Source organism: Salvelinus sp. IW2-2015, linkage group LG33 (genome assembly GCF_002910315.2).
Source record: "Salvelinus sp. IW2-2015 linkage group LG33, ASM291031v2, whole genome shotgun sequence".
Classification (NCBI taxonomy): domain Eukaryota; kingdom Metazoa; phylum Chordata; class Actinopteri; order Salmoniformes; family Salmonidae; genus Salvelinus; species Salvelinus sp. IW2-2015.
In genome coordinates, this window is record NC_036872.1 from 9,698,114 (window position 1) to 9,711,266 (window position 13,153).

The 13,153-nt window shown below is 42.9% G+C and overlaps 1 pseudogene; it reads left to right on the plus strand.

The window, feature by feature from the left end:
• Positions 1-186: 186 nt before the first annotated feature.
• Positions 187-13,153, plus strand: part of LOC111958107 (toll-like receptor 13) — a 53,855-nt pseudogene continuing 40,888 nt past the window's right edge.

Consider the following 13,153-nt stretch of genomic DNA (forward strand, 5'->3'; position numbering starts at 1 on the left):
GTTCAAAAATATATCTTTTTTATTTTTAATAAATTTGCGAGACTGTATTCAAACTATCAATCATACAAGTTGATATAAGTAGCCATAAAACTGGGAACTACTCAGTCTGCTATGAGAAATTGTCAGGGGAGTGAGGTGCTCAGCCTCAGCATCTGTAATAGTGATAACGTTATAGACAATTTGAGCATGATACATTTCTTTAAGAATCTCACCCATTTGTCAGTCACATTGTACGGAAGTTATCTCTGAGCTCAGTGAGCTTTGTGACACTCATACGGGTCCAATCATATGGCTGAAGAGACTTTCCTTGAGTAGACTTCACATCACAAATACCTCCTCAGAGCAGTTCTGTTGCTTGAAAATCTGGAACATCTGGGTCTAGGATCCAATGACATTACTAATATTTCTGACTTTATATTTAAGGGACTTGGTAAATTCAGGTTCCTAGATTTAAGTTGTAACAAGATCTCTCAGTTTACAAAGAACACTTTCTTTGGCCTGCACGACATAGAGATCTTATCACTGGAACTAAATTCACTCGTACACATCGAAGCTTCTGCACTTATTCACCTCACTTCACTGAAGAACATAGATTTAAGGGACATTCACAATCCAGCCAGCCAGTGGGAGGTGTGTGACTTCTGATGCTCATATTTGGTGTCTTCCCTTTGGGATGAATGTACATGAACATTACCAATTTTTTTGATTGTGTAAACATCATCATCAGCAGGAACAGTACCCCAGAACCAGGCTTGGCCCTTCAGCTCTGTGCCCAAAATGTGTCATTCCAGTACTGCTGGAGGCCATTCTTCAAGTCCGTCGTCTGCCTCACAGCCATAGCGGAGCACCTCCTGTGTGGATCTCACTTCGCTGCAAAGTAGTTCCCCTTCCTGGAGTATTTTGACTTACAGTCTATGCTCTAGCAGACTGACCTGAATACACTTGTGCAGCTGAGGTATCTTAAGCTGAAATGGGTGGACCTCATCCTGCATCTAAGGCTGGGTATCATGTTCCGCAACCTGACCGGGCTAGAGAGCCTGAACCTAATATCCTGTCAGATCCTCACTCTAGAGGAGGAGCTGAGCAGAGACCTGCACTCCCTCAGGCAGCTGTCAATCAAAATCGAAGAGGAGTTCAGTGTGTTGGAGGACTTCCCCGAGCCCCTGACCAGCCTGATTTGCCTGTTGATTTTACAGACCTTGTCTGCATTGCAGATGTGAAGACACCTGGATGGACACCTAGGCCAGGGGTCAGAGGCATATCTAGGTCATCATCTGGCACCCCAATAAGGCTGATCTCACCTGCAATTATGAGCCCACAGTTCCCTGGATGTGGGCTTTGTCCTGTTCATCTTCACCTTCCTGGGTCTGCTCCATCAGCTGGCTGCGGACTACTTGCTGGCATGCTGCCATAGCGTCCGTGGATGGCTGGGGGAGACGGTGCAGAAGCCCAACCTCAGAGGGCGCCACCACTATGATGCCTTTGTGTCATACAGTGGTAGAGATGAGCGCTGGCTGGTGGAGCAGCTGCTGCCGGGCCTGGAGCAGAGGGGGCCTCCCTTCCTGCATTTCTGTCTGCATAGCAGGTACTTCCAGCTGGAAAAGGACATTGTGGACAATATCACAGCTTCTATGGCAGCCGCCACACCCTGTGTGTGGTGAGTCGTCACTACCTTGCGCAGTAACTGGTGCTCTCTGGAGCTGTGACTGTCCACCTTCAATCTGCTGGTTGAGCACAGGGACAACCTCATCCTGGTCTTCACGGAGGACATCCCCCCTCACCAGCTGTCTGCCCACCACCGCTTGACCAGGCTGGACAAGACCAGGACCTACCTGGACTGGCCCCAAGATAATGCCATTTTCAGGTCTCTCCAGAGATGCTTGATCAGGTTCAAGTTCGCTCTGGCTGGACTACTCAAGGACATTCAGAGACTTGTACCGAAGCCACTCCTGCGTTGTCTTGGCTGTGTGCTTAGGGTCGTTGTCCTGTTGGAAGGTGAACCATGACCCCAGTCTGAGGTCCTGAGCACTCTGGAGCAGGTTTTCATCAAGGATCTCTCTGTACTTTACTCCGTTCATCTTTCCCTTGATCCTGACTAGTCTCCCAGGCCCTGAAAATCAAATAAAATTTGTTGGTCACATGCGCCAAATATAACAGGTGTAGACCTTGCAGTGAAATGCTTACTTACAAGCCCTTAACCAATAATGCTTTAAGAAAAATGTGTTAAGTTAAAAATAGAATGAAAATAAGATTAATTAAAGATTAATTAAACAGCAGCAGTAAAATAACAATAGCGAGGCTATTTACAAGGGGTAAACCAGTACAGAGTCAATTTGTGGAGGCACCGGTTAGTCGAGGTAGTTGAGGTAATATGTACATGTATGTAGAGTTATAGTGACCATGCATAGATAATAAACAGAGAGTAGCAGCAACGTAAAGGAGGGGTCTGGGTAGCCCTTTGATTAGCTGTTCAGGAGGCTTATGGCTTGGGGGTAGAAGCTTTTAAGAAACCTTTTGGACCTAGACTTGGTGCTCCGGTACCGCTTGCCGTACCATAGCAGAGTGAATAATCTATGACTAGGGTGGCTGGGGTCTTTGACAACTTTTAGGGCCTTCCTCTGACACCGCCTGGTATAGAGGCCCTGGATGGCGGGAAGCTTGGCCCCAGTGATGTACTGGGCCGTACGCCCTACCTTCTGTAGTGTCTTGCGGTCGGAGGCCAAGCAGTTGCCATAAAAGGCAGTGATGCAACCAGTCAGGATGCTCTCGATGGTGTAGCTGTAGAACCTTTGGAGGATCTGAGGACTCATGCCAAATCTTTTCAGTCTCCTGAGGGGGAATAAGCTTTGTAGTGCCTTCTTCACGACTGTCTTGGTGTGTTTGGACCATGATAGTTTCTTGGTGATGTGGACACCAAGGAACTTGAAGCTCTCAACCTGCTCCAAAACAGCACAGTCGATGAGAATGGGGGCGTGCTCGGTCCTCCTTTTCCTGTAGTCCACAATCATCTCCTTTGTTTTGATCATGTTGAGGGAGAGGTTGTTGTCCTGGTACCACACAACCAGGTCTCTGACCTCCTCCCTATAGGCCGTCTCATCGTTGTTGGTGATCAGACCTACCACTGTTGTGTCATCGGCAAACTTGATGATGGTGTTGGAGTCATGCCTGGCCATACAGTCATGAGTGAACAGGGAGTACAGGAGTGGACTGAGCACGCACCCCTGAGGGGCCCCTGTGTTGAGGATCAGCGTGGTGGATGTGTTGTTACCTAGTCTTACCACCTGGGGGCGGCCCGTCAGGATCCAGTTGCAGGGGGAGATGTTTAGTCCCAGGCATTGAGGGCACTGTGGTGTTGAACGCTGAGCTGTAGTCAATGAATAGCATTCTCACATAGGTGTTCCTTTTGTCCAGGTGGGAAAGGGCAGTGTTGAGTGCAAAAGTGATTGCATCATCTGTGGATCTGTTGGGGTGGTATGCAAATTGGAGTGGGTCTAGGGTTTTCCTGGATAATGGTGTTGATGTGAGCCATGACCAGCCTTTCAAAGCACTTCATTGCTACAGACGTGAGTGCTACGGGTCGGTAGTCATTTAGGCAGGTTACCTTAGTGTTCCTGGGCACAGGGACTATGGTGGTCTGCTTGAAAAATGTTGGTATTACAGACTCAGTCAGGAACAGGTTGAAAATGTCAGTTAATATACTTGCCAGTTGGTCAGCGCATACTCAGAGCACCATCTGGCCCTGCGGCCTTGTGAATGTTGACCTGTCTAAAGGTCTTACTCACATCGGCTACGGAGAGCATGATCACACAGTCATCCAGAACAACTGATGCTCTCATGCATGCTTCAGTGTTACTTGCCTCGAAGTGAGCATAGAAGTAATTTAGCTTGTCTGGTAGGCTCGTGTCACTGAGCAGCTCGCGGCTGTGCTTCCCTTTGTAGTCTGTAATAGTTTGCAATCCCTGCCACATCCGACGAGCGTCAGAGACGGTGTAGTACGATTCAATCTTAGTCTTGTATTGACACTTTGCCTGTTTGATGGTTTGTCGGAGGGCATAGCGGGATTTCTTATAAGCTTCCGGGTTAGAGTCCATGGCTTCTGGTTGTGGTATGTATGTACGGCCACTGTGGGGACGACGTCATCGATGCACTTATTGATGAAGAGAGTGACTGATGTGATGTACTCCGCAACGCCATCGGAAGAATCCCGGAACATATTCCAGTCTGTGCTAGCAAAGCTTAGCATCTGCTTCATCTGACCACTTTCTTATTGACCGATTCACTGGTGCTTCCTGCTTTAGTTTTTGTTTGTAAGCAGGGATCAGGAGGATAGAATTATGGCCAGATTTGCCAAATGGAGTGCGAGGGAGAGCTTTGTTCGCATCTCTGTGTGTGGAATAAAGGTGGTTTAAAGTTTTTTTCTCTCTGGTTACACATTTAACATGCTGGTAGAAATTAGGTAAAACAGATTTGAGCTTCCCTGCATAAAGTCCCCGGCCACTAGGAGCGCCGCCTCTGGATGTGCGTTTTCCTGTTTGCTTATGGCCATATAAAGCTCATTGAGTGCGGTCTTATTGACAGCATCGGTTTGTGGTGGTATGTAGACAGCTACAAAAAATACAGAGGAAAACTCTCTTTGTAAATCGTGTGGTCTACAGCTTATCTTGAGATACTCTTCCTCAGGCGAGCAAAACCTCGAGACTTCCTTAGATTTCGTGCACCAACTGTTGTCTACAAATATACATAGACTGCCACTACACAACATGATGCTGCCACCACCATGCTTCACCATGGAAACCATGGATGTCAGGTTTCCTCCAGATGTGATGCTTGCCATTCAGGCTAAAGAGTTCAATCTTGGTTTCATCAGACCAGAGAATCTTGTTTTTCATGGTCTGAGAGTCTTTAGGTGCCTTTTGGCAAAGTCCAAGTGGGCTGTCATGTTCCTTTTACTGAGGAGTGGCTTCCATCTGGCCACTCTACCATAAAGGCCTGATTGGTGGAGTGCTGCAGAGTTGGTTGTCCTTCTGGAAGGTTCTCCACAGAGGAACTCTGGAGCTCTATCAAAGTGACCATCGGGAACTTGGTCACCTCCCTGACCAAAGCCCTTCTCCGATGATTGCTCAGTTTGGCCAGGTGGCCAGCTTTAGGAAGGGTCTTGGTGGTTCCAAACTTCTTCAATTTAAGAATGATGGAGGCTACTGTGTTCCTGGGGACCTTCAATGCTGCAGAAATTTTTTGGTCCCCTTCACCAGATCTGTGCCTCAATACAATCCTGTCTCGGAGCTCTGCGGATAATTCTTTCGACCTCAAGGCTTGATTTTTGCATTGACATTCATTGCCAAATGTGGGACCTTATATATACATGTGTGTGCCTTTCCAAATCAAGTACAATGAATTTCATCAAACTTGTGAGGCTGTCCATGGTCATTCGTTTCTCATTCAACATACAATATTTGCTGCTACTCAATCCCGTTTAAAAGCATTCCCTTCCTAACTATTTTACATTCTCTGAGACCAACCAGAAATGTTTCCTTGGCCAAATATTTCCAATTGCTCGTTCAGTGTAGCGGACCACAGGGGTGTAGTGCTGCCGGAGCTGCTCACAGTGGTGTTCATTTAGTAAAGTTACATCAACGCTGAATCAATCAATGTCTTGGAAGATCACCAAATGATTCATTAGTATTCTACATAACATAACCAAATATAATAGCATAGTATAACGTTACTGTTACACCAAAAACACCACCTTTTTACTTTTGAGATTTTTGGAAGGTTAGCTGAATAGTGAAAGAAAATGCTAATTCGGCCAAAACTCTGCAGCACCACTAGGCAGAATGTGCTTTGATTGAACAAAATATACAGTAAGGCCTTCCCACCGCTTGAAGTAAGTATTCCCACCGCTTGAAGTACGTATTCCCACCGCTTGAAGTACGTATTCCCATCGCTTGAAGTACGTATTCCCACCGCTTGAAGTAAGTATTCCCACCGCTTGAAGTACGTATTCCCACCGCTTGAAGTACGTATTCCCACCGCTTGAAGTACGTATTCCCACCGCTTGAAGTACGTATTCCCACCGCCTTGAAGTAAGTATCCCACCGCTTGAAGTAAGTATTCCCACCGCTTGAAGTAAGTATTCCCACCGCTTGAAGTACGTATTCCCACCGCTTGAAGTACGTATTCTCACCGCTTGAAGTACGTATTCCCACCGCTTGAAGTAAGTATTCCCACCGCCTGACTTTTCCCATGTTTTGTTGTGTTACAGTTGGATTCAAATGGATTTAACTGTCATTTTTTTGTCAACGATCTACACAAATTACTCTGTAATGTAAAAGTGTAAGAAAAATTCTAATATTTTCAAAAACAGTATGAAAAATAGAACACCAATATATCTTGATTAGATAAGTATTCAGTCCTCTGAGTCAATACATGTTAGAATCACCTTTGGCAGCGATTACAGCTGTGAGTCTTTCTGGGTAAGTCTCTAAGAGTTTTGCACACCTGGATGTACAATATTTGCACATTTCTATTTTTTTGTGTGTAGGCCAGTGACAAGCATTGTAAATTTGATCAATTTTAAATTCAGGCTGTAACAACAAAATGCGGAAAAAGTCAAAGGGTGTACTTTCTGAAGGCACTGTGTATAGTTTATTAACACCATCTGCATCATTTGCTCACGAAACAGTCATTCAAGAAGATCTAAATGCATATTCCCCTGAAAGTGATTGACATCAAATGATTGGGATGCAGATGCAGTTTGGACATTTCACTGGTAAAAGATGAAGTATGATCATTCACGTTGGACAGTGATGATGCCATGGCCTATTTTGAAATGAGTTATGCCTAACTTCGTGTTTGAGGATATAAAAAATATAATATTGTCTTGAGATAATATGCATAGGCAGACGTTGCAATCGGAGGATGCATTTGATGCATATTCTATAATGATATTTAATAGGCTACTACATCTGTCGGTCACGATTGATACATTTGGCGGATAATACAATGTTGCAGAGTAATCAAAATACCCCTCTGTTGTCCTAATTCCCCATAATGAGATTTTCAGTCATCTGAGCATCCATTTCAAACACCTTTTCAAATGAAAAGGGAGCTCAAATAGGTTCAGGCACCAAGAGATACTGAAGTAGTCAGAGAAAAGAAGTCACAGACAAGACAACAGCATATTCAATGAAGTGGTACAGGAAGTTACAAGTATAGCTACAGACGTTTACTAAAGTAGAAATGTTTCTGAAATACAATATTTTGCTGTGTCTTGTATATGCGTGCATCTATGTGAATATGTGTGTGAATGTTTGCATGTACAGTGTAAGGGTGTATGAATAAGCTAAGGTAGTTGTCTGAGGTATAGAGCTCTTATTTACAAGTGGACATAAAGTACAGAGGAATTTTAATCAAGAAACCTTTAATGACAATGCTAATTAGCTTACGCTAAATAGGGAAGTAAACTGTGGTTATCTTCTAACACACAATCCAATTTCTGCAGGATCAGTGTGTGTGTGTGTGTGTGTGTTTTGCATGTACAGTGTAAGGGTGTATGAATAAGCTAAGGTAGTTGTCTGAGGTATAGAGCTCTTATTTACAAGTGGACATAAAGTACAGAGGAACTTTTAATCAAGAACCTTTAATGACAATGCTAATTAGCTTACGCTAAATAGGGAGTAAACTGTGGTTATCTTCTAACACACAATCCATTTCTGCAGGATCAGTGTGTGTGTGTGTGTGTGTGTTTGCATGTACAGTGTAAGGGTGTATGATAAGCTAAGGTAGTTGTCTGAGGTATAGAGCTCTTATTTACAAGTGGACATAAAGTACAGAGGAACTTTTAATCAAGAACCTTTAATGACAATGCTAATTAGCTTACGCTAAATAGGGAAGTAAACTGTGGTTATCTTCTAACACACAATCCAATTTCTGCAGGATCAGTGTGTGTGTGTGTGTGTGTGTTTGCATGTACAGTGTAAGGGTGTATGAATAAGCTAAGGTAGTTGTCTGAGGTATAGAGCTCTTATTTACAAGTGGACATAAAGTACAGAGGAACTTTTACAAGAACCTTTAATGACAATGCTAATTAGCTTACGCTAAATAGGGAAGTAAACTGTGGTTTATCTTCTAACACACAATCCAATTTCTGCAGGATCAGTGTGTGTGTGTGTGTGTGTGTTTGCATGTACAGTGTAAGGGTGTATGAATAAGCTAAGGTAGTTGTCTGAGGTATAGAGCTCTTATTTACAAGTGGACATAAGTACAGAGGAACTTTTAATCAAGAACCTTAATGACAATGCTAATTAGCTTACGCTAAATAGGGAAGTAAACTGTGGTTATCTTCTAACACAATCCAATTTCTGCAGGATCTGTGTGTGTGTGTGTGTGTGTGTGTGTGTGTGTGTGTGTGTGTGTGTGTGTGTGTGTGTGTGTGTGTGTGTGTGTGTGTGTGTGTGTGTGTGTGTGTGTGTGTGTGTGTGTGTGTGTGTGTGTGTGTGTGTGTGTGTGTGTGTGTGTGTGTGTGTGTGTGTGTGTGTGTGTTGTGTGTGTGTGTGTGTGTGTGTGTGTGTGTGTGTGTGTGTGTGTGTGTGTGTGTGTGTGTTGGTTATTAACCTCACCCACAGCAATCTGTGGTGAACAGCAGTGTTTCTAGTTGGGATGTTTTTTTGTTGTTGTTGAGGATGTAGTACACTTTATATACAAAAGAATGTGGACACCACTTCAAATGAGTGGATTTGGCTATTTCAACCATACCCGTTGCTGACAGGTGCATAAAATAGAGCACACCGCTGTGCAATCTCCATAGACAAACATTGGCAGTAGATCGTCTGTCGTCGGTTGCAACACTCACTACCGAGTTCCAAACTTTCTCTGGAAGCAAAGGTAGCACAAGAACTGTTTGTCGGGAGCTTCATGAAATGGATTTCAATGGCTGAGCACACACAAGCCTAAGATCACTATGCGCAATGCCAAGTGTCTGCTGGAGTGGTGTAAGCACACCGCCATTGGACTCTGGAGCAGAGGAAACGCGTTCTCTGGAGTGATGAATCCCGCTTCACAATCTGGCAGTCCGATGGACAAATCTGAGTTTGGCAGGTGTCAGGAGAACGCTACCTGCCCCATTGCCAAGAACGCTACCTGCCCCCTTTACATAGTGCCAACTGTAAAGTTTGGTGGAGGAGGAATAATGGTCTGGGGCTGTTTTTTGTGGTTTGGGCCCCTTAGTTCCAGTGAAGGGGAATTTTAACGCTACAGCATACAATGACATTCTAGAAATTATAGGTCATGTAATGTATGTCCTTCAGCATTGTTTGTGCCCGTGTCTTACGACTCCCCAAGCTTTCCCACCGGGCAAAAACTGATTGAATCAACGTTGTTTCCACATCATTTCAACCAAATAATTAAATGTGATGATGAATAAACGTGGAAAACTGATTGGATATGCAAAAAGTCATCAACGAAAGTTCATTTCGCATTTTTTTCCACACAACTTTGAACCTAAATTCAATAACAGGGTGAAATATTTTGTTGATTTCACATTGAAATCACGTTAGTTGACAACTAAACCAAATGTAAATCAGAACTAGACGTTGAACTGACGTCTGTGCCCAGTGGGTTGTTTGTGCTGTGTCTGTTAGGAGTAGTTTTTGTATTTTGCGGTGTCTATGCTGATTGTGCGTGTGGGTGTTATAGTGTGTGAGACTGTGTGAGACTGTGTGTGTTTGTGTGTGTCCTGCAGCGTTGTTTCTGTTGTGTCTTCCAATGTGATGCTGTTGCCCTCAGTGAGAGCAGCCCAGCTAGCAGGCCCAGTTCTGTTTTGCTTCCATGTGTCACTTTGAGTCATCAGTCAACTTGTCATCGCCATGGTGACTAAACAGTGACATATGCCCGCTTGTCTGCTCTTTGACGGACACGTGAAAGACAGATACGTAGAGACGGAAACACATTGTGAAATAAACTCACACCTCGGTATCTGGGTGCCAGTGTGTGTGTGTGTGGGGGGGGGTGGGGCACGGGATGGGGTAATGGCTGTGTCGATGTGTGTGTATCTGCGTGTTCATATAATTAATTCAATTCATAATACTCAGATTCCCAAAACAGATCACATGCTCCATTTTAACAAAGCAAACGCAATGGTAAATAGAATCGCCAGTTGTAGCGCTATAGGTTCCGGGGTGTGTCATAAATATTTTCACTATTGTCACCATCACAATTATCGGCGTACTTCCTGGTGTTGGTGCGAAAGTGCTGGGTTTTGATGAACAAACAAATTGTGGGTGTGTCAAAGCTTAGCCCCTCTGGTCAATCAGAACGTACTCCAGGGCGAAATATGTGGTTGCCTCAAGTAGTGTATTCACAGACTCTTATGCATTGCCTTTGGAATCAACTCCATTCCAATGTTAGTCCGTTATAGTTTGTTGAATGGCTTACAGAAACAAAATAACAAAATGTAGACCTATCTTTGCTAAATACATTAACTTGAACCCATTTACAGTCCACATTGTTCTAATAATTGCATGGCTTTAATAGCATTCACACTATATAGGGACTAGGCCTACTGTAAATTGCATTATGGCCAAACATTGTCAATAAGCAAGATTAAATTAATTATTGATAAGGCCTAAAAAGAAAACAAATAATTATAATCAAATTCTAAACAAAATGAAACTACAACTTGTTTTAAATAGGCTATGTCACACTTACAGGCACCATCATTTCTCCCTGTGGTCATTTAATATTAAAACAACGCAGACTATGGAGGGTTTTATGCTCATCCACACTTTTCACAGTAGCTGGGCAAAGATCGAATATAAATGGAAAGGGAGAATGTCCACTTACCGTTACACCACTCCCAAATAGACCTGTTTTTTTTTCAACATAATCATAACCATCTCGCATTCACACATCTTGCATTGCAAGTGTGCCACGGATGTTGTCACTATAAAACCAGGAAGGTGAATCATTCTAATAAGTTTGATTGTAATAAAATTCAACGAAAAACAAGCGATCCAACAACAAATCCATGTAACATGTAATGATATCATAAAACCGCCAGGATAAAAACGACACATTGCTGTTGAACCATCCTTCATTACAGTAGGCTTAACGGTGGGCTTGGGTTCTACATCATGAAGGGGTTTTACACACGTCTAATACTGGATCTGCATGGCTAAAATAATGTGGGCCTGCCTACAATGCAGAGATAAAAAGGAAATGTCAGGTCACTTTTTACTCCTCTCAAACTTCATATTTGAATAAAGCTTTGGTGATTAAGATTGACAGTCTTAACTACTTCTCGATTGCATTGGGCAGACAAAAGAAAAGCCTTAATTGAGAGGGGAGGCTATGCTTGGTTTTTTAACAAATTAAACGAAATGGGAAAAAACATTCGTTTTTTTATGTTTCTACTGTAAATACGAAGTATGCAGGCACCAAAAGCACATTAGGCTACTCTTGTTCCATGTGCATATGGGCACTGTGCGTCGTGTCTGGATAGGTTGCGTTTCCGCTGTAAAAATTCATGCCTTAACCAACTGTGTTACTGCTAAAACCAGCTTTTGGTTGGTCTTAAATATCCCTATATGCGCTGCCTGAAATTAGCACTGTCGATCCTATTTTTAAGGACACATCTCAAATATTTCCACCCCGCCCATCTGAGCGCAAGCGAGCTGATATAAGACAGGTAAATTGCTGAACCTGGCGTTAGGGCTGGAAAATGCTAATGTGACAGTTTTTACATGAAATGGAAATGAAAAAAAACGTGTGTTTGACGCTAGCGCCGCCTTAACGGCAACCGGAAGTAGAGCCCCACACGAGTAAACAATGCTGTCTGACACAATTTGTTAATTGTACATTTGCACATACATGTGTATCTATTTTCACATATTAAGTTAGCGTGTGTATTTTCACATAGACGTGTATTTGGACGTATTAAGGCAATGTTAAGTTTACGCATGCTAGCGAGTGGTTAAGGTAAGGGTTAGGGTCACATTAAGAAAACAAAAACATGCCAGAAAACAAACACATAAATACCTGGATTCGAACGGCTGCCACTCAGGGAATACAAGTCCTGGATGTTAAGCCTTCCACCACTATCAAGCTACCAATCTGTTTGCCACTTCCGGTTGGCACGTTTAACTTAGGGCTGCAAGCCCGAGGTCGGTACACCTATGACAACATCCAGCTCAAGTGCAGGGCGCGAAATTCAAAATATATATTTTTAAAATATTTAACTTTCACACATTAACAAGTCCAATACAGCATTTGAAAGATAAACATCTTGTGAATCCAGCCAACATGTCCGATTTTTAAAATGTTTTACAGCGAAAACACCACGTATATTTATGTTAGCTCACCACCAAATAMAAAAGAGGACAGACATTTTTCACAGCACAGGTAGCATGCAGGTAGCATGCACAAAGCCAACCTAACTAACCTAGAACCAACCAAACTAACCTAGAAACAACTTCCTCAGATGACAGTCCTATAACATGTTACACAATAAATCTTGTTTTGTTCGAAAAATGTGCATATTTGAGCTATAAATCAGTTTTACATTACTGCTACCATCATAGCTACAGTCAGAAATAGCACGGGAGTAGCCAGAGTAAATACAGACACCAACGTCAACTACCTAATTACTCATCATAAAACATTTCAGAAAAATATATGGTGTATAGCAAATGAAAGACAAAGATCTTGTGAATACAGCCAATATTTCCGATTTTTTAAGTGTTTTACAGCGAAAACACAATATAGCGTTATATTAGCTTACTGCAATAGCTAACACACAACAGCATTGATTCCAAGTAATCGGTAGCGATAGCACAGTTCGACAGATATATGAAATAGCATCCCAAATTGGGTCCTACCTTTGTTGATCTTCCATCAGAATGTTGTACATGGGGTCCTTTGTCCAGAACCGTCTTTATTTGGATCCAGAACGAACTCTTTCCCTCTTGAATTAGCAAGCACACTGGCCATGCGGCGCTAACCTCTCCTTCTTGAACAAATTCATACAACGCATCACGCCTAAAGTCCCGAATAAATTTCAATAATATAATAAAACTATATTGAAAAAACATACTTTAGGATGATATTGTGACATGTATCAAATAAAATCTAAGCCGGAGATCATATTCACCCATAACGA